Below are 20,955 nucleotides of genomic sequence, written 5' to 3' on the forward strand. Positions count from 1 at the left end.
ATTCTAGCAACTTGCAAGAAATAAAGCCCGGAAAATTCCTTCAGCTGTTGGCAAAATTTTGTATTAACCCATGTTGCGAAAGAATTAAACTTATATTTGTTGCTAAATTTTAGTTCGCGTCCGCTAAAATTAAATACATCTTCAAATGAGTGAAGTGGAAAAACGGTAATCATTATATAGAGTATATAGGTAAGAGGAAGAATCGACCAGATTTTTCTAACTGCACTAGTGAGATGTTCACTATTCTTATAGAGAACTATTTGTTCAAATATCATTAACATGCTTACTTATTTAGTATCAGCAAAGCCGAAATACTATTAAAAGTATGTAAATATTTATTATCAAATATATTGAACATTCATACATACTTATGTACATAAACAGAAACATGCATTTACATGCAATGCGCATTCAATAATAATAAAAATGAATGGAGACACAAGTCATAAATTTACAGATAAGGTAACATTAAACACACACACACACATGTATTAAATTGTATAATTAAAAACAACCCTATTTGGTGAGCAATGCATACAAAAGTACACTTATGTTTAGTTATTTAAGATAGTTCCTAAAATACTATATAAGCAATGAAAATAGAATATCAAAATAAAATCAGAATGAATAAATTCTCACTCAAGATAAGTCTTTATTTTTCCTCCACCAGCGGTAAGAAGTTAAATATACATACTTATTTGAGTTTATAACACCATTTAAGGGGTTACATGGGTTTCCTGGGGGAAAACAGCCTTTTTTTATACAAAAAATATATAGAAACTCCTTACAGTATTATCTTAAGGGAAAAAATATGTGTTTTAGTTAAAACCTTAACGAAGAAAAAAACTGAAAAATGTATTTTTAGCAGACATTTTTACAAAAAATTAAAATTTCGCGACATTTTTTCAAATAGTTTAATCGAAATAAAACCTTCGCCCAAGTCTTCAGAAATTGTACCTCAAAGACCTGTGTAATTTCATGAAGATCGGTTAAGTAGTTCTCGAGAAATCTTGAAAACCGACTTCAAAACCACAATTTCCAGAAAGCGCGTTTAAAGACGGCGATAAATACGTCTAAAATTACTATTACGAGTATATATGGTCAGACATAACAATTTATATTTATATGCATTCAGCTGAATATATAATATAATTCTTTAAAAATCTGCATAATTACTGAATGAGTTCCTTTACGGTCGTAGTAATTTCCCAGCGGGATAATGGTTCACCTCTTACGAGTACATTTTTCTTTGAAGAATGCTTTGAAGGAAATGCTATGTAGAATTCTTCGATACTTAGTAATGCATAAAAGTAAGCTATGTAGCTAAATTCTACACTGTTCATATTTACAATCAAGAAAGAACATGAAAAACGTTGCAATACAATATGTAAAAAACTAATACAAGTTGATGAAATAAAATTTATAAGTAAATATTTCCATCATTTTGTCAAATCGTAAAGCATTTGAAGAAAATTTGGTTGTGTTTAGGTGAGCTGCTGTTTTAATTAAAAATTTTATTTAATTTTGTGTTTTAACTTTGAATAAAGAAATAAAAGAATATTTTCGAAAAGGCATATGAGAAGACTAATTAAACAAGTAAGGAAGGGCTAAGTTCGGATGTCACTGAACATTTTATACTCTCGCATGATAAAGTGATAATCGAGATTTCATTATCCGTCATTTACATATTTTTTTATTTTGCTGTAAAATTAATTAGATTAGTAGTTCCTGAGATATGGTTTTTGGTCCATAAGTGGGCGACGCCAAGCCCATTTTCAATTTAAAAAAAAAGCCTGGGTGCAGCTTCCTTCTGCCATTTCTTCCGTAAAATTTAGTGTTTCTGACGTTTTTTGTTAGTCGGTTAACGCACTTTTAGTGATTTTCAACATAACCTTTGTACGGGATGTGGGCGTGGTTATTATCCGATTTCTTCCATTTTTGAACTGTATTTGGAAATGCCTGAAGGAAACGACTCTATAGAGTTTGGTTGACATAGCTATAGTAGTTTCTGAAATATGTACAAAAAACTTAGTAGGGGGCGGTGCCCCTCCCTAATGCGATCCTTTGTGCCAAATTTCACTTTAATATCTTTATTTATGTCTTAGTTATGACACTTTATAGGTTTTCGGTTTTCGCCATTTTTTGGGCGTGGCAGTGGGCCGATTTCATCTTCGAACTTAACCTTCTTATGGAGCCAGGAAATACGTGTACCAAGTTTCATCATGATATTTCAATTTTTACTCAAGTTACAGCTTGCATGGACGGACGGACGGACAGACAGACATCCGGATTTCAACTCTACTCGTCACCCTGATCACTTTGGTATATATAACCCTATATCTGACTCTTTTAGTTTTAGGACTTACAAACAACCGTTATGTGAACAAAACTATAATACTCTTCTTAGCAACTTTGTTGCGAGAGTATAAGAAAAAATGAAGAAAGTGAAGCACTTTAATGCGTTACTATTTGGTAATTTTTCGTGTTTTCATCAGTGATGGAAATTTATAATTACGTACAGTTTCAAATTTTTTGTAGAATGTGTAAAAGTAGTACCGAATCGGAGTATGTTCACCAATTTCAAAAAAGCTTCAGACTCGCCAAAGGCCGTTTCTTTAAATATCAAAACTTAACAGAAAACCACTCTTTTTTATATATAAATACTTATTTTCATAACGAAATATATACATGCACTTTCATAAATAAAGCAAAATTAATATGCAAATTTTTCTATTCTATTATTGACCTTGGCATAGAAGAATTATTCGTTGACTTTGGCATCGAAGAATTCATCGTTAACAGTGGCATCGAAGAATTTTTCGCCCCTATGGTAAGCGAAACAGGGAATCTGTTACTTTTCGTAGGACATCGCCGTGTTAATTTTCATTTCGACTTTAGGAGTTTTCAAGAGAAAGGTTCTGCGGAAGATTTATGGTACTTTGCGCATTGGCCACGGCAAACATCGCATTGAGGAAACTATGAGCTGTATGAAATATACGACGACACTGACATACATAGTTCACGACGTCAATGAACGAAAACACTCTAGCTCTGAAAGTATGCGACACAGTACCCACCGGGAGAAGCAGAGAAAGAGGAAGATCTCCACTCCCTTGGAAAGACCAGGTAGAGAAAGACCTGGCTTCGCTTGGAATCTCCAATTTGCGCCATATTGCATAACTGATATATGCGGCAAAAATGCATAGGCTAGAATAATGAAAGTCATTATGGAAGCTGGGGTAATTGGTTTAAATATTATAAAATTAAAAAAAATAAAATAAAATAAAAAGCAATCGGCCAATAAGATCGTATTGACAAAATAAAAAACCACGTATTTTAATATAAATCTCTACTATCGCCTTCGAAGTATGCTCTTTTCGAGTTAATAAAAGCATGCCAAAGCTTAGTTTAATTTTCCATAGCCTTATTCTACACCAATTCTTATTGCGAGTGACTATTAATGGCTTCAAAGGACTCATGCATGTAAAGAGCCGATCCGAGTCAAATTTATTCAGAAAGTATACGGTATAAAGATGATGAAGAGATGTATTGTCCCGCTTTTAGTTACTTTTGCCACAAGGGGTCGTTACTATGAGGAAAAAAACTATCTTAATTTCATTAAGACTATTTGTATAGTTATCGATATAGACGGTATCACGTCAACCGTAAGTTCGAAAACCTTCATACTAAGTAAATAGGGGCTTGGGGTAATATTGTTCCGATTTTACCAAGTTTTGGGAAAGGGCACATTATTGTCAAGTAACGATTCTTTCTGAATTTCAGGTAATGGATCGGCCATAGGAACTGGGATCTACATATTCCTTGAAGCCTTTAAAATGTTCACATGTCGAAAATTTATAGCGTAAGATAGCATGCTTTGAAAAAAGTTTGAGGGTTTTATTCCAACAACTTTATACTTGACTTACTTGAATACATGTATTGCAAAGTAAAAGTATCAGATGAAATTTAAAAATGTGGCAAATGGTGTAGATTTTCAGAATCCGACGTAATGTTGTGAGTTTAATGTTTTGCGCCAATTATGTCATAAAATTGTCAAAAACCCCTGAGATATAAGATTTCACCTAAAGATGAACGATGTCACGAAAAAGAAAAACCTTAGAAGCTTGTAGGATTTTCAACCATTTTCTAACTGGATGAAGTGGTGCCAGAAAAACTTTGCGGCATTTTGTGAGCGTCACAACAGATCGATTCCCCCCATTTTTCTACCAACCCTCCCATAATGTCAAGCAACAGCAATGGTTTCCGTAGGGCAATGTGTACTACAATGAAAACTTAAAACATAACGACTAAGAATGAAGCATATGAATTGTAAACCAAATAACAAACACTTTGCTAATTCGTGCTTTAGACTTAATGTATTAGTTTATAGCGAAAAAGTTTTAGTGAAATTAATAATATTTTGGTTAGATTTTAATAAATACTTTTATCTATTGAAAACATGATTACCAAGTAATGGAGTGATTGTTATTGCAGTGTATCCACCAGTAATTTATTTTATTTCACAGGCATATACATATATAAACAAGTTTCAATAAATAAATATACATATATGTTATTACTCGATGTAGTTTCTAACAACCTTTACCCTTGGAGGCAACGAAAAAGTTTCATTGAGTGAGAATTTATTCATTGATTTTATTTTGATATTTTCCTTGTGTTTACCCATTTAGCTTACAATTCATATATGCATTTTTTATAATATCATTGTAAGTGCATTGCATGTGAATGCAAATGACTGTTTATGTACATATGCATGTATAGATATAGATCAATATATTTGAACATACTCTGCCAGCCGAAAGTCGTAAAAAAACTAGTGAAACACTAGTCAGAGAACGTCTATTATAGAGAAGGTTCAATTGCGGACAAGCGTGTGAACTGTTAGGAGCTATGAATTTTATATTAGTGGATTTTACCACTATCGTCTCGGAAGGAGAAATTTTAACAGAAATGAGTGAAAAGAACTGAGCATTGAGCATTCTCCACTTTGTTTACATTGCAACATTCTGCTGACGCATAAGTTCGTTGCCCAGCCACTTCGGCCAGCAGCGGTAACCCGACACTTGCCTATGTCGCAAGCGACTGTGTTGGCGTATGCTGATTAAGTTTGCCGGATATAGTAACGCACACTTATGATTTTAAGTTCAATAATATTTTTAGAGTTCAATATTAAGTATTGTATTTGATCTATAAATAACGTACTTGCTCCGGACTTGCCGATACAACATTGCTTTCTTATTTGACTCTGACAGTAACATAATCGTAACATAACATAATTCCGTTACAAAATTGCATTCTTATTGACCGTGAAAGGACAATAACTTGATCGTCAGAGGAACAACACAATTGCCGCCCAACAAACAAGAATTAGGAATGTCTCGTTATATGTAAGTTCATTACAATTTTTTTTTTAAATCATACTAAAATTGTAACTAAACCGCTGTGTGATATGTTTACCACAAGTTATTCTAAAAAAAGTATATAAAAAATATAACATAAAATATTTACATAAGTTCTTCTTACTTAAGCGGTTCATATATATTTCGCGACAATATAAAATTTCGGTGAAATATAATAGCGCATATGAGCCTGTTAGAAGCAACTGAAAATATTAGACAGTGAAACAGAGCGGGACACAGAGAAAGCAACTATTAAGTGAACGTAGAAGTTAGCGATAGCCACACACAAAGCGACATGAATATTAATCAGCTAGTGCAGATCGCTGTCAGCTGTTGTTCATTGGCGCAGCAAGAACAAAGATTTCAGGCACAGCTTATTGAAAAGAGCACAAAAGTTAACAATTTGTGTGTTCAAGCGGCACAGGTGGAAGAAAAGAATTTAAGTAAATCCAGAAATCAGGTGCGATATTCCTCTCGATATAATTAAGTAAATTCCCGAGTTTAGCGGGGGTGTAAAGAGTACGTAGCATGGACGTAGACGCGTACGAGCTTTTTAAACCATTTAACGGAAGCTGCACGCATTACCAAGCGGTAACAATCATCAGAAATAAAGTAAGGGGTGCAGCTAGACCAGTTCTAGTGTCTCACAACACAGTACTTAATTTCGATGCAATCATAACTCGGCTAGATTGCTCATACGCAGATAAAACTTCGCTACGACTATTGAGGCAAGGGGAATTTAACGTCATGGAATATTATGATGAGGTCAAAAGGAAGTTGACCCTAGTTACAAACAAGATTTTAATCACACGAGGCAGAGCAGACTACAAAGCTTAACGATGAGGTCAGGGCAGATGCACTCCACGCCTTCATTTCTGAATTGAAAAAGTACCTTAAGGCTATTGTTTTTCCGGCACAGCCAAAAGATTTAGCGTCTGCAATAGCGCTAAAATAATAGAAATCGACCGCTCGCGAGACAAGGCAGAAACTATAAAGATGGACGTGGTGGTAAGAGGAACCCCCATTTTGTTAAAAGGCAGCAGGGTAACAACAGCCATCAAGATAGGAACAAAAAAGAAGACCAGTTTAGGCAGGCTACCACTCCTCCAAAGCACCAAACTAGTGGCGAACAGGTCCAAAAATTGTACAATAAGTCAGATAGGGCAACAGGACCAATGCGGCAGCGATTGAACAATATTGTTCAGAGCGCTCCGAAATCGGAATATTATCAAAAGCCCGCGGAAGCCGCTGTAATCGAAATCGAAGACGATAGCGAATCATGCGACAATGACTCATTGCATTTTTTAGAGAACGCTCCCAGCTGCCATATATCAAGCGACAGCTCGGTGGGAAAAATATAAAAATATTAATTGACACAGGGGCGGCAAAAAATTATATTAAGTCCATAAAAGAGCTACAAGAAGTAATTCCTGTCGAAAGCCCTTTCACCGAAAGCTCGATACATGGTTCGAGCAAAGTAACTAGTAAGTGCCTTATGAAAAGTTTTGGCCAAATCTCCCCATTCTTCGTGCTAGACACACTTAGCTCATTTGATGCATTTATAGGATTCGACTTGTTAACGCAAGCAGAAATAGCGTTGAACTTACATATCAACAATAACCAATCCGAGAAATTGTAGTATCATTACTGTGACAGAATAAACTTCACAGATGTGGATGGCATAATAGTGCCTACATCCATCAAAAAGGAATTCAAAAGCATGATACTGAAAAGAATAAAAGTGTATAGTCGAAACTATACCCTTACCCTATGGGAGTTTCAGATTTTGTAATCAACGAAATCAAACAGTTACTTAAAGATGGTATCGTTAGACCATTAAAGTCCCCATACAGCAGCCCAGTCTGGGTTGTTGACCAAAAAGGCCTTGACAGCAATGGAAACCGAAATAAACGGTTGGTAATCGACTATAGGAAGCTAAATGAACAAACTATAGCCGACCGCTACCCAATGCCAAGTATCCCAATGATCCTAGCGAACCTAGGAAGATATTTCACCGGAAGCATTTTTCAAATAGCCATCGATGACATCCTGAAGAAGCACATAAAGATATGTTATGTTTATGTAGATGACGTAACAAACTTTTCAGAAAACGAAACTGACCAGGCGCAACATATTGATACGCTCTTAAAATGCTTGGCTGATGCAAACATGAGAGCAGCGCAAGAAAAAACTAAGTTCTTTAAAAAGAGCGTCGAATTCTTGGGCTTTCTAGTGACCCAGAACGTCCGAAAAATCGATTCAGCCTACGGTCGTTTTTTTTTTTTTGCTTTAGCTAGTTACTGTAGGGGTTTTATTAAGGACTTCTCAGCAATAGCAAGACCCTTAACCAACATTCTCAAAGGAGAAAATGGTTCGGTGAGCAAGCATATGTCCAAAAAGGACTCGAGCGAGTTTGACGAAACTCAAGGTAATGCATTCGAAAGACTGGGGAATATCCTGGCATCAGAAGATGTCATACTCATGTATCCAGTTTTCAGGCAGCCCTTTGATCTAACTACTGACGCCTCCATAGATGGCATTGATGCAATCCTGTCCCAAAGGGGTAGACCCATTTCCATGGTTTAACGCCCGCTAAAGAAAAGCGAGACACACTACGCCACGAATGAGCGAGAACTGTTAGCTATTGTTGGGGCTCTAGGTAAATTGCAAAATTACTTCTAGGGAGCAGTATACAACATGATTTGGTGCTAAAAAAATCAGCGTCCAGCGAACATATGCAGGCCAGCAAACATAAATTTGCAAAAGCCCAGCACGATAACGAAAGATCCAACCCTAATAGACAAAACGGGGTATTTGAGGTAGGCGAACACGTTTTTGTAACACATAACAGAAGATGAGGAAATAAGTTGACACCCCTTTGCACAGAAGTTTGGGCCGAATCCAATTTAATTGATGCAAGCAATAGGCAGGTAGTTATTAATACACAAACACAGATATAAATTAATAAACTTACTGATACGGTGAATGAAATAATTAAAGCTAAAAAATATGAATTGATTGACACACTACATTTGTATGAAACACTTCTAGCAAGAAATATAATATTAATAGATCAAATATCGAACTTGATACTCACAATTACGCTAGCTTAGGCGGATATAATAAATCCCACTATTTTTGACCATGATGATTCGAAATCAATTATGAATGAACATCCTGTCGGAATTCCCATAGTTTGCCTAACCGAAGCATTTAAAGTTAAGGTCATCCAGTCCGAGACTATTGCCCATATATTAATAGAGTATCCTAGGGTCAAGGTTATCTGAAAGAAAATCACCATCTTCCCGGTGGCACACCAACACGTCACACTAGAGCTGCAAGCTGAATGCAACGATCACGTACTAGCGGTAAATGAATGCGTAATGACCATCTATGCCGCCGTCTGTAAACTAGCAGCGCAAGACACCTGCGCACGAGCATTACATGCCGGAGACACAGCCCTTTGCCGCTCTCAGATAAGCCACCTAAAATCCATAATACAAGTCGATGACGGCATTATTATTATCAAAGCAAGCACTGCGAAAGTTAGCACATACGATGGTCCGGAGATTACTACAAACGGGACACATCTCGTCACTTTTCTCTCTCTCTGCCACAATCAACGGCACAAGATATGTAAATCGACTCAAAGTTTTAAACAGATCGCCAGGCGTAGCAGAGTCACCTCTACCCAACATCATCAGACACGATCCAGTGCTAAGCATGCCCAAACTCCAGAGGATGAATAACTATAATTTGGACGTCATTCAAAATTTCAAAGACGAATTGGAGGACAGATCACATAAGATTTGATTTGCAGCAGGCATCACTCTGTGTTGTTGGCATAGGCTTTATCATCGCTTGGCAAATCATAAAAGGAAGACAACCGTCGAAGAAAGTACTGAAGGCCATCAACAGCTACAAAACAACCGGGGACGGTCATGAGCTTGAGAGGGGAGTAGTTAAAACGTAAGAATTGCACATTTTGTTTGTGAAATGCAAGAGTGATGCAATGCACTTGGTTTACATGGCAACATTCTGCTGACACATAAGTTCCTTGCGCAGCCACTGTGGTCAGCAGCGGTAACCCGACACTCGCCTATGTCGCAAGCGACTGTGTTGGCGTATTCTGATTCAGCTTGCCGGATATACTAACGCACACTTATGATTTTAGGTTCAATAATATTTTTGGAGAGCAATATTAAGTCCAGTTTGTATTTGATCTATACTAAACGTACTTGCTCCGGCCTCGCCGTTACAACATTGTCTTCTTATTTGACTCTGAAAGGCCAATAACATAATCGTCAGAGGAACAACATAATTTACACACATACTGTATGTGCGTATGACATTGCTACACAAATAATGCATACACAATATATGTACATAATTATATGCGTCCACATGTACATAGATATGCCACCCGAAAAAATTACAAATATTGTTCTACAAAAACAACAATCGTCTCAAATAGCATCAGAAATCAATATGGCAGCCAAATTTCCGACATCAAAATGTATAGTAAATTACACAACAACAAAATTTTCATTCATGAACGCAAACGCACTTTCAAGAAGCAAATTCGATTCATTCATTAAACCAATTCCATACACCTCTCCCAGGCATGCCTTTGCCTACAAGCGATTTTTCGCGACACAGGCAAAAACTTAAAAATTGAATATATTTCTGAAATTTGTATGAGAAGGAAAAAGTGATAACACCGCAAATATAAGTATTCAAATATTCTTCTTCCTCTTTACTGGCGTAGACACCGCTAACGCGATTATAACCGAGCCAACAACAGCGCGCCAGTCGTTTCTTCTCTTCGCTACGTGGCGCCAATTGGATATTCCAAGCGAGGCCAGGTCCTTCTCCACTTGGTCCTTCCACCAGAGTGGAGGTCTTCCCCTTCCTCTGCTTCCCGCGGCGGGTACTGCGTCGAATACTTTCAGAGCTGGAGTGTTTTCATCCATCCGGACAACATGATCTAGCCAGCATAGCCGCTGTCTTTTAATTCGCTGAACTATGTCAATGTCGTCGTATATATCGTACAGTTCATCGTTCCATCGAATGCGATATTCGCCGTGGCCAACGCGCAAAGGACCATAAATCTTTCGCAGAACTTTTCTCTCGAAAACTCGCAGCGTCGACTCATCGGTTGTTGTCATCGTCCAAGCCTCTGCACCATATAGCAGGACGGGAATTTTGAGCGACTTACAGAGTTGGGTTTTTGTTCGTCGAGAGAGGACTTTACTTTTCAATTGCCTACTCAGTCCGAAGTAGCACCTGTTGGCAAGAGTAATCCTGCGTTGGATTTCTAAGTTGACATTGTTGGTGGTGTTTACGCTGGTTCCAAGATAGACGAAATTATCTACAACTTCAAAGTTATGACTGTCAACAGTGACGTGAGAGCCAAGTCGCGAGTGCGACAACTGTTTGTTTGATGACAGGAGATATTTCGTCTTGCCCTCGTTCAGTGCCAGACCCATTTGCGTTGCTTCCTTGTTCAGTCTGGAGAAAGCAGAACTAACGGCGCGGGTGTTGAGACCGATGATATCAATATCATCGGCATACGCCAGCAGCTGTACACTCTTATAAAAGATTGTACCTGCTCGATTCAGTTCTGCAGCTCAAATAATTTTCTCCAGCAGCAGATTGAAAAAGTCGCACGATAGGGAGTCGCCTTGTCTGAAACCTCGTTTGGTATCGAACGGCTCGGAGAGGTCCTTCCCGATCCTGACGGAGCTTTTCGTGTTGCTCGACGTCAGTTTACACAGCCGTATTAGTTTTGCGGGGATACCAAATTCAGACATCGCGGCATAAAGGCAGCTCCTTTTCGTGCTGCCGAAAGCAGCTTTGAAATCGACGAATAGGTGGTGAGTGTCGATTCTCCTTTCACGGGTTTTTTCCAAGATTTGGTGCATGGTGAATATCTGGTCGGTTGTTGATTTACCAGGTCTGAAGCCACACTGATAAGGTCCAATCAGTTTGTTGACGGTGGGCTTTAATCTTTCACACAATACGCTCGATAGAACCTTGTACGCGATGTTGAGGAGGCTTATCCCACAGTAGTTGGCGCAGATTGTGGGGTCTCCTTTTTTATGGATTGGGCATAGCACACTTAAGTTCCAATCGTTGGGCATGCTTTCGTCCGACCATATTTTACAAAGAAGCTGATGCATGCTCCTTATCAGTTTTTCGCCGCCGTGTTTGAATAGTTCGGCCGGCAATCCGTCGGCCCCTGCCGCTTTGTTGTTCTTCAGGCGGGCAACTGCTATTCGAACTTCTTCATGGCCGGGTAATGGAACGTCTGCTCCATCGTCATCGATTGGGGAATCGGGTTCGTCTTCTCCCGGTGTTATGTGCTCACTGCCATTCAGCAGGCTGGATAAGTGTTCCCTCCATAATCTAAGTATGCTCTGGGCATCGGTGGCTAGATCACCTTTGGGGGTTCTACAGGAGTATGCTCCGGTCTTGAAACCTTCTGTAAGCCGCCGCATTTTTTCGTAGAATTTTCGAGCAGTACCCCTGTCGGCCAGCTGATCAGACTCTTCATACTCACGCATTTCGGCCTCTTTCTTTTCTTTCTGCAAATACGTCTCGCTTCCTTCTTCAACCGAGGATAGATACCGAGGGTTGAAGAGGGAAGCGAGACGCATTTGCAGTCAGAAGAAGAAAGAGGCTGAAATGCGTGAGTACGAAGAGCTTGATAAGCTGGCCGACAGGGGTAATGCTCGAAAATTCTACGAAAAAATGCGGCGGCTTACGGAAAGTTTCAAGACCGGAGCATACTCTTGTAGAACCCCAAAGGTGATCTAGCCACCGATGCCCAGAGCATACTTAGATTATGGAGGGAACACTTCTCCAGCCATGAAGAAGTTCGAATAGCAATTGTCCGCCTGAAGAACAACAAAGCGGCAGAGGCCGACGGATTGCCGGCCGAGCTATTCAAACACGGCGGCGAAGAACTGATAAGGAGCATGCATCAGCTTCTTTGTAAAAAATGGTCGGACGAAAGCATGCCCAACGATTGGAATGTAAGTGTGCTCTGCCCAATCCATAAAAAAGGAGACCCCACACTCTGCGCCAACTACCGTGAGATTAGCCTCCTCAACATCGCATATAAAGTTCTATCGAGCGTATTGTGTGAAAGATTAAAGCCCACCGTCAACAAACTGATTGGACCTTATCAGTGTGGCCTTAGACCTGGCAAATCAACAACCGACCAGATATTCACCATGCGCCAAATCTTGAAAAGGACCCGTGAAAGGAGAATCGACACACACCACCTCTTCGTCGATTTCGAAGCTGCTTTCGACAGCACGAAAAGGAGCTGCCTTTATGCCGCGATGTCTGAATTTGATATCCCCGCAAAACTAATACGGTTGTGTAAGCTGACGTTGAGCAACACGAAAAGCTCCGTCAGAATCGGGGAGGAACTCTCCGAGCCGTTCGATACCAAACGAGGTTTTAAACAAGGCGATTCCATATCGTGCGACTTTTTCAACCTGCTTCTGCAGAAGATAGTTCTAGCTGCAGAACTCAACAGAGAAGGTACCATCTTCTGTAAGAGTGTACAACTGCTGGCGTATGCCGATGATATTGATATCATCGCCCTCAAGGACAAGGAAGCAAAATAAATGGGTCTGGCACTGAACGAGGGCAAGACGAAATATCTCCTATCATCAAACAAACAGTCGTCGCACTCGCGACTTGGCACTCACGTCACTCTTGACGGTCATAACTTTGAAGTTGTAGATAATTTCGTCTATCTTGAAACCAGCGTAAACAACACCAACAATGTCAGCCTAGAAATCCAAAGCAGGATAACTCTTGCCAGCAGGTGCTACTTCGGACTGAGTAGGCAATTGAGAAGCAAAGTCTCCCTCGACAAACAAAAACCAAACAAGTCACTCATAATTCCCGTCCTGCTATATGGTGCAGAGGCTTGGACGATGTCAACAACGGATGAGTCGACGTTGCGAGTTTTCGAGAGAAAAGTTCTGCGAAAGATTTATGGTCCTTTGCGCGTTGGCCACGGCGAATATCGCATTCGATGGAACGATGAACTGTACGAGATATACGACGACATTGACATAGTTCAGCAAATTAAAAGACAGCGGCTACGCTGACTATGTCATGTTGTCCGCTCTGAAAATATTCGACGCAGTACCCACCGGTCGAAGCAGAGGAAGACCTCCACTCCATTGGAATGACCAAGTGGAGAAGGACCTGGCTTCGCTTGGAATATCCAATTGGCACCACGTTGCGAAAAGAAGAAACGACTGGCGCGCGGTTTTTAACTCGGTTATAATCGCGTAAGCGGTGTCTACGCGAACTAAGAAGAAGAGATCGCCTCCCGCCTGTTCTAATTCGGACCTCGAGCGACCTTCAACCATAAGAAGAAGGTCGTCCGCATACGCACAACATTTACATAGTGGCTCGAGCTGCCCAAGCAGAGTATCCATCATAAGGTTCCAATCTTCACAGTCCCATTCATGCAGACAAGAGAGGCCTTTCCGTCCGAAAAATAACTCCGCCAAAGAGTAACTTCCGAACAGCCAAGCTCCTCTAGCCGTTGCACCACTCGATCCCAGCTTAGGTAGTCAAACGCCCCCTTGAAGTCAACAAATATGCCAAGGACATACTTGTTAACATTCTCCCTAACGACATCCTGATCTTACTCGTATCGGGGGACTTCAGGAGAGGAACAACCCTAGCACTTTTCCACTCGCGAGTTATGTGTACACTATCATCTCAACCAGCCACCACACAACAAAATATTGTAAATGGGACAAAATAAAAGATTAAAGAAAAACAAGTAAACATTACAAAAAAATAAGATAACAAGTAGAGATAAAGAACATAATGCAAATGCGTACAAACATGTTTTGGTCCTTATGTTTGACTGTAATGATAACCCAGACACTATCGGGTAAACCACACAATCATGGTTGTTTGCATTCACTAGAAAGTAATATTATATTTAACAAATATTGTATTTCATAAGAAAATAAAAAAAAAACAAAGAAATAGATTAAGAAAATTGTAATCACTTTAGTAGTTAAATAAGCAGAACATAATTTGAAAAAGGAGGAGAATAAAGTATAATGTCACAGAAGTAACATCGACGGCATTTTTATTCCTCCGCTCGAACAACTAAAACTCGCGTGGAAAGTATCCCTCCCAGACGCACTTATTATAAATGGCCTCCAGGTATTCCGGGATGAACTTCCATAAACTTTTACACATCTCTCCGTTCAAACCATCAAAACCTAGGGACCGTTTAGACCTAACCAGGCCAAAGGCGTACCCCAACTCCCCATCATCTAATGGAGGGACAGGCACCTCTTGTGCTTGAGGTACCTGCACCTCCGACCTAGGAAAGAACGCACCTAACAGAACCCCCGCATGCTCTCTCCACGACGATAACAGAGTGTCACCGACTGTGGCTTTGGTATCCAGACGAATGCCGGGATACCTTACTAAACCACATCGAGGACGAGGCATTCGCATCCAGCCCGTATTGCGGCGTTAGCTCTAAGGTCAGTGAAGACCCTAAAACCCCCAGGAAGACCCCGAACCACACCATTGGTGGCATAGGGCTCTTGGAGTAGAGCAATACCGCACCCACCCTCAACCATACAACCCCCCAACTCACACATCACGGCATAGGAGCCCTGACAGTTAAGCTGGACGATCCCACCCATCAGTGTCTGGCGAGGGCGCGCTCAACAATGCCACAATATATAGGGCAGACAGCTGACATCATTAGATGCCTAACTGGCCTACCCTTAAACTCACAGTTGTGGCAATGGGGTGCTTTAGAGGATGTTGCAGGCCCCTTACTCCTGACCACGACCGACCAGGTCTCCACAGGCTTCGCCGTCACCGGTGCGATTGTTTCCCGTACAGGTTCTGGTCGCGCAGGCATCGGTGCCGACGGAGCCGGCATTGACCTGCTCGGCGTCGAATAGGGTCCCCCGCAACTTCCCCTAAGGGCATCTACCTGACCGCGAAGATGGGCATTCTCGGTAATAACCGTCATCAAGAGCGCCTCATATTTTGAGGCAAGCTCCACCAGCCCCTTCGTAGTCCCCCTATCAAAGCTCTTGGCCTCAAAGACCAGCTCGTTGATCTCCCCAGTTATTCTTTTGGCTGCCGCAACATGGCTGACTGCCCCACTCCAGCAACAACTGCTCCCCGCGAATAATCCCGCTTATTTCCGGCCTCTTTGGCACGCCCGGCACACGTTTCTTTGCCAACCGTCTTTGATGGTTGGGCAACCGTTTTCCCAGTGGTGGCCACGCTGGCACTCCCGCTCCTTCATTCGCTTCCGCCCTCTTTACGCGGCGACCCCAAACGCGCCTTGCTCCGCGGTGGAGACCTTACTTCCGTCGTTCCCGTCACTTCACTCTCACCACCCGACGTGGAATCATCCACGACTGTTGAAGCGGCGGATTCTCCGCTTCCAGCGAGGGCCTTCGTCCTCCTCTTCCGTCCTGGAGGCATCTCGCTTCCCAACTAACCTCTCAGTCGAACTGATCCGCTGGCGTACCACCAGCGCAGATGGCTCACGGATAGAAAGATTCTGGAGCAAATGCTCTCCAGGTACCTGCATCCGAACGCGCTGAAAACTGCGACTCACGTAAAGGCCCGGTCAATAACAGCGACCACCCAAGCGGTTGATTATCGCGTGCTCGCAGTGGAACAGCCCACAACCCCAACCAGTGGTCGGATGAAGGCCAATAGATTGGCCGTCGGACGGACAATATCCCCGTAACGGTCCGGAGTCGACCGATGTGGCGCTGAACCGAATCGGTTGGTCCACACAGGAGTCGCAAATTCCAACGCTGGACAGACGCTTGCTTTGGGCAATCCTGTCCAGGCACCTCTGACAGTGAGCCGACCAAACGCTAGATGCTCAGCACAGTACTACTGGCAGGCAGTCCAGTCAGCAAGAATGCCAACAACACGGAGCTACACTGGAACCGTGCGAAGCTTCCGCCAATAACAAAGTGGATGACCACGTTGTCCGTATATAATATAGTAATAATTAAATATTACGGTAAGTAATCGCGACGATTTTGTACACAAAAATGCACCAAAAAAGCACAAAAATGTGTACCCGCACAAAAACGCTCGCGGTCACTAACCCTCGTACCTACAATCGCACAAACAATTTCAACGACCGCTATGCACACGCGCCAGGCAGTAACGGTGCCAACTAAAACGCGTAAACAAATACACGCACAAAAGGGAATCGCAGAAAATCACCGAAAAATACACTAATAAATCATAACGATGCGCACGCATGTCTATCCGCGTCGACAGTCAACTAACGAATGAGCGTATCTGGACATTCGGATATCCTCACAAAACTTTGACTGCATACCGGATCATCTGGATCATGGAGTCGCTATACCGAACTTTGGCGGCTCCTTCTCTGCCCATATTACCGACGAGGCGGACATGGGTGGGAAGAAGCCGTTGGAGGAGAGGGGCAGCAAGATTGTTCATGGACGGGTCAAAGCTTGGGGGGAAGGTTGGGGGAAGGGTCTACTGTCGGGAACTCTCAGTCAACTCCTGTTTCAGACTTCCCGACTACTGTAGTGCATTCCAGGCTGAGGTCGCGCCCATCAAGGTAGCAGCAGATTTGCTACTACGGAGTGCATCCACCTTCAGAGAAGTGACCATTCACTCAGATAGTAGAGCGGCAATACTAGCCATGAACTCATTCACAGTGCATTCAGGGCTGGTCGAAGAATGTCTAACGTCGCTATCTCTAGCAGCTAGAGTTTTTGTGGTTAGACTGATATGGGTGCCGGGCCACAGCGGAATTGCAGGTAATTGCAAAGCTGATGAGTTAGCACAACTAATTCTACTACTAGATAGCTGGGCCACGCGGATGCTCGTCCAACGCTGTGCCAGCATCGGTACTTGTGTGGTTGCAAAAGCTTTCCGGCCCCGGATAGACCGCAGAAGATCTAATGATCTTTTAGCCCTCAGCAAGGCTAACCTCTCATTATTAGTGGGACTCTTAACAGTCCACTGTCCTATTGGCTTACATGCGGTAAGAATGGGTATCTTACCGGATGCCGACTGTAGAAGTTTTTTGGAAGAAGATGCGGTAGAAACACGCCAGCACTTCCTGCTTGACTGTCCCGCGTTTGGGAGGTCAAGACTTTGGCCATCCCACCGTACTGGTGGGTGTTGAAGTTAAGCGTCTGTGTAACTATGTATTGGCTACAAAGCGCTTCGCCAATGTGTAAGTCCGAACACGGGAGTTCTTTTTCAATGGCATCACAAAGAACTACATTATTAGTCTACGTGTGATCTCTGATCAGCCATCTTACCTAACCTAACCTAACCTACCTTCGTGTTTTACGAGCGAGTTAAGGAATGTTTCATTAAACGAAATAACAAAAACATCTCTTGTTTATGCAGAGCCACTCATAAACAAATAGTGATAAGCAATTCCCATTTATGTTGCACACATGGTGTGAAATAGAAATGGTATCACACATAACGAGTGTTATCTCTTACATGCCATCCTCTCGGGGCTGTTTGTAACGACAAATAATCGACCGCAGATAGTGTGTCTATCTTCAAATAGCATAGCAGATAGCAAATAAAAACTAGTACCATAAAGTAGTATAAATAGCAGTATCATTATCAAAATGTAGCTAGTCTTAGTTTTTGTATTAATAAGAGAACTTGCCCTGACGGTGCAAAAGATACAATAACTTGATTCAATTGTAATTAACTGGGGGCTCAAACGGGGTAGCAAATTTTTACTATCAAATCATTTTGGCTATCAAAAAAGCCAGGAGACATCCTTGAAAAGACAGGAACTCCGCGATCCTAAAGAAGGATAACATTAAAATACCAAGGGAAGTAGGACTTCCACTACAAAGTGCGTGAAAAAGTAGCAAACGATTCAAAGCAGATTCTGCAAAAGCGGACAGCGCTGAATACAACAACAACGAAAGATTAAATGTTTACACCTCGATCAAACAGCAATAACTCAGCCTTTGATGAAAACAAAGAATTAAATATATTCCGACTGGAAGCAAAAAACATTAATATAACTGAAGCAGCAACATTCAAAGCATGCACTGATGTCCTTACGGCTCAACTCAATTCGTTAAAAACCGACTTCGATGCATTAAGGACGCAATCACAGTTTTCGATGACCACGGTACCAACCATGGCTGCTCTAAAACCACAAAACACACAGGCAAGCCAAATAAATACAGACATTTTTAAATGCCTACCAACATTTGACGGAGCAGAGGGCGAATATAACCTTTGCCGCATTCAGGTGTGGACACAGATGGAGAATATAAAAGAATTTATATACAGCTCTGAGTATTACAATTGTGTATGCATAATTAAAGCAAAAATAACAGGAGCCACTTCTAAAGTTATATCAGTTAACGGAACTCAACTTAATTTCTATGCTATAATCAACCTCTTGGGTTATACCTATTCGGTTAAACGACCACTACATGTCCTGAAAGAAATAATGATGAAGAAAAAGCAAGGAAGTAAAGCCTTAACAATGATTCAACAAAAAATAGAAACAATGGAAAAAAGATTATCAGACGTGAATGATGATGCCATCCGCACCATCTACCATGACAATCACGATCAACACTCCGAGAGCACTGTTCCCCGTCGACATAATTCGAGATATGAAGGTCAGACCGCCTTCCATATCAAAGGAATGATCGTCAACTGATTCCAGCATATCGCGTAAACCCTCAACGGCAACCAACGTATGAAGAGAGAAGGAAACATAATTCTGGTAGCTACATCCAGCGAAATGGCCAACAGCAATCAAAACCTGTACCTATGCAAGCGGACTTTTCACACCAATACGTGAAGCATTCGCAAACAAGCCACACAGTGCGATCCGGCACGGTATTAATTAATCTATTTTTATTATTTGTTGTATCCCATTCCGATCTAATCGCAGATATTAAACTCAAGAAGTATGTTTTAACAGAGACCGATCCGGTCTACCTATTTGAAAATACGACTTATCTGTAAGCTTGTCAATTATTCTAGGTCCATGAAATTCAAATACGTTGCTGAAGAAAACAAAGAAGAAATAATTCTTATTAATAAAATAAACGCACTTAAGACATAGCTTATACCTTCTAATCGTAGACTCCAACGTTCATTAAACTTTTTAGGTTCTAATCTCAAGTTTGTCACCGGTACTACTGACTCTGACGACCTTATAGAGATCAAAACAGGACTCAATCGGTTGACAGAAAATAATAATCAGCAACGGAAGATTAACAGTCAATTTGAAAAAATACTAGAAACATTAGATCCAAAGTCAATTACTGAAGAATTAATTATTACAGAAGTTTACGAGGAATTAGAAGCAATCACAAGTAACATTAATTTTGCTAAAACAGGAAACTTTTATTCTGGTACTCTAAACCTCAAAGCATTCAAGAAATTTTGTCTATAGAAGAGTTTAACACACCCATAATTAATATTTTAGAATATTGTAATATTCTGTACATATGCATGTACAAAGATGCCATAATTACAATATACAAATATCTCGTAAGAAGTAACCGTTGTAAATTATATAACTTAAAGGGGTATTCTACTCTAGAATTTTGAAAAATTCGATTTTTTTTTCATATATTAAAAGTTTAGACCCTAAACTCCATTTACTCCAAAGGATTTTTAAAAATTAAAATTATTTTAAGAGCTACAGTTACTTTAGTGACGCAGTACCTAACCCGGTAGGTAGATAGACTCACTTTTTTAAACGCGTTTTTCTCGAAACTACTTTTTTCTACACGGTACCGGCATTATCTCAAGTTCTATACAACCGATTTACTTGAAATTTTGTGTGAACCTTCTTTATATAATCCTTTATCTTTATATAATCCTTAATACTTTGTTTTTAATATTAAAAAAAATTAGGAATTTCAAAAAAAAAGCGTAAAAATGATTTTTATTTTCCGGCAGTCGCCATTTTCAAAAAAAAATTTTTTCATGTTCCCTGAGGTAGGGACTATAACAGCATGATTAAGAATTTCTTTTGATTTTTTTTTTCAGACCACCAGGAGAGTCCTGATCAATGCCACCAGGATGCGCCATTTTTTCTACACCTGTCTCTCCCCCCTCTAATTATTTTAATTTTTAGTATTTGTTTGTAAAATTTTTTTTCTGTATTCTTAAGATATCAATAAAAACACCATAAAAAATGGATAGTAAAAATATTTTTGGTTTTTTTTTTTTAAATAAAATTCAAAAAACTGCCTAAAATTTGATTTCTAGAGTAGAATACCCCCTTAGTACCTTTAGCACGGCAAAGACTCTCAAGTTGCAAAATGTGAAGCGAATTTCAAAAGAACTTCCAAATGTAAAAATTATCTGGGATTAAATATTTGTAAAGAGGAGTCTCCCGACAACAGTACCATCCCATTGTTCGAAAATAATAAGGCAAAATGTATGTTATTCAATAAAATAATAGACCACTTATTGTATTAAATCACGGAAA

The 20,955-nt window shown here is 40.5% G+C and overlaps 2 protein-coding genes across 6 annotated transcripts in view; both read right to left on the reverse strand.

The window, feature by feature from the left end:
• LOC125776669 (uncharacterized) overlaps positions 1-20,955 on the reverse strand; it is a 532,635-nt gene that overhangs the window by 342,379 nt on the left and 169,301 nt on the right. The window lies entirely within an intron of this gene.
• The window catches only part of LOC105227127 (molybdopterin synthase catalytic subunit), a 111,766-nt gene that overhangs the window by 57,375 nt on the left and 33,436 nt on the right, over positions 1-20,955 (reverse strand). The window contains exon 1 of one of the 5 annotated variants that reach the window (XR_007421903.1): positions 1-20,955. This exon is cut by the window's right edge and continues 7,501 nt beyond it. The exons of the other annotated variants lie outside the window; for them this stretch is intronic. The gene's annotated coding sequence lies outside the window, so the exon portion shown is untranslated. 5 annotated transcript variants of the gene reach the window in all.

Source organism: Bactrocera dorsalis, chromosome 2, assembly GCF_023373825.1.
Source record: "Bactrocera dorsalis isolate Fly_Bdor chromosome 2, ASM2337382v1, whole genome shotgun sequence".
NCBI classification, from domain to species: Eukaryota; Metazoa; Arthropoda; class Insecta; order Diptera; family Tephritidae; genus Bactrocera; species Bactrocera dorsalis.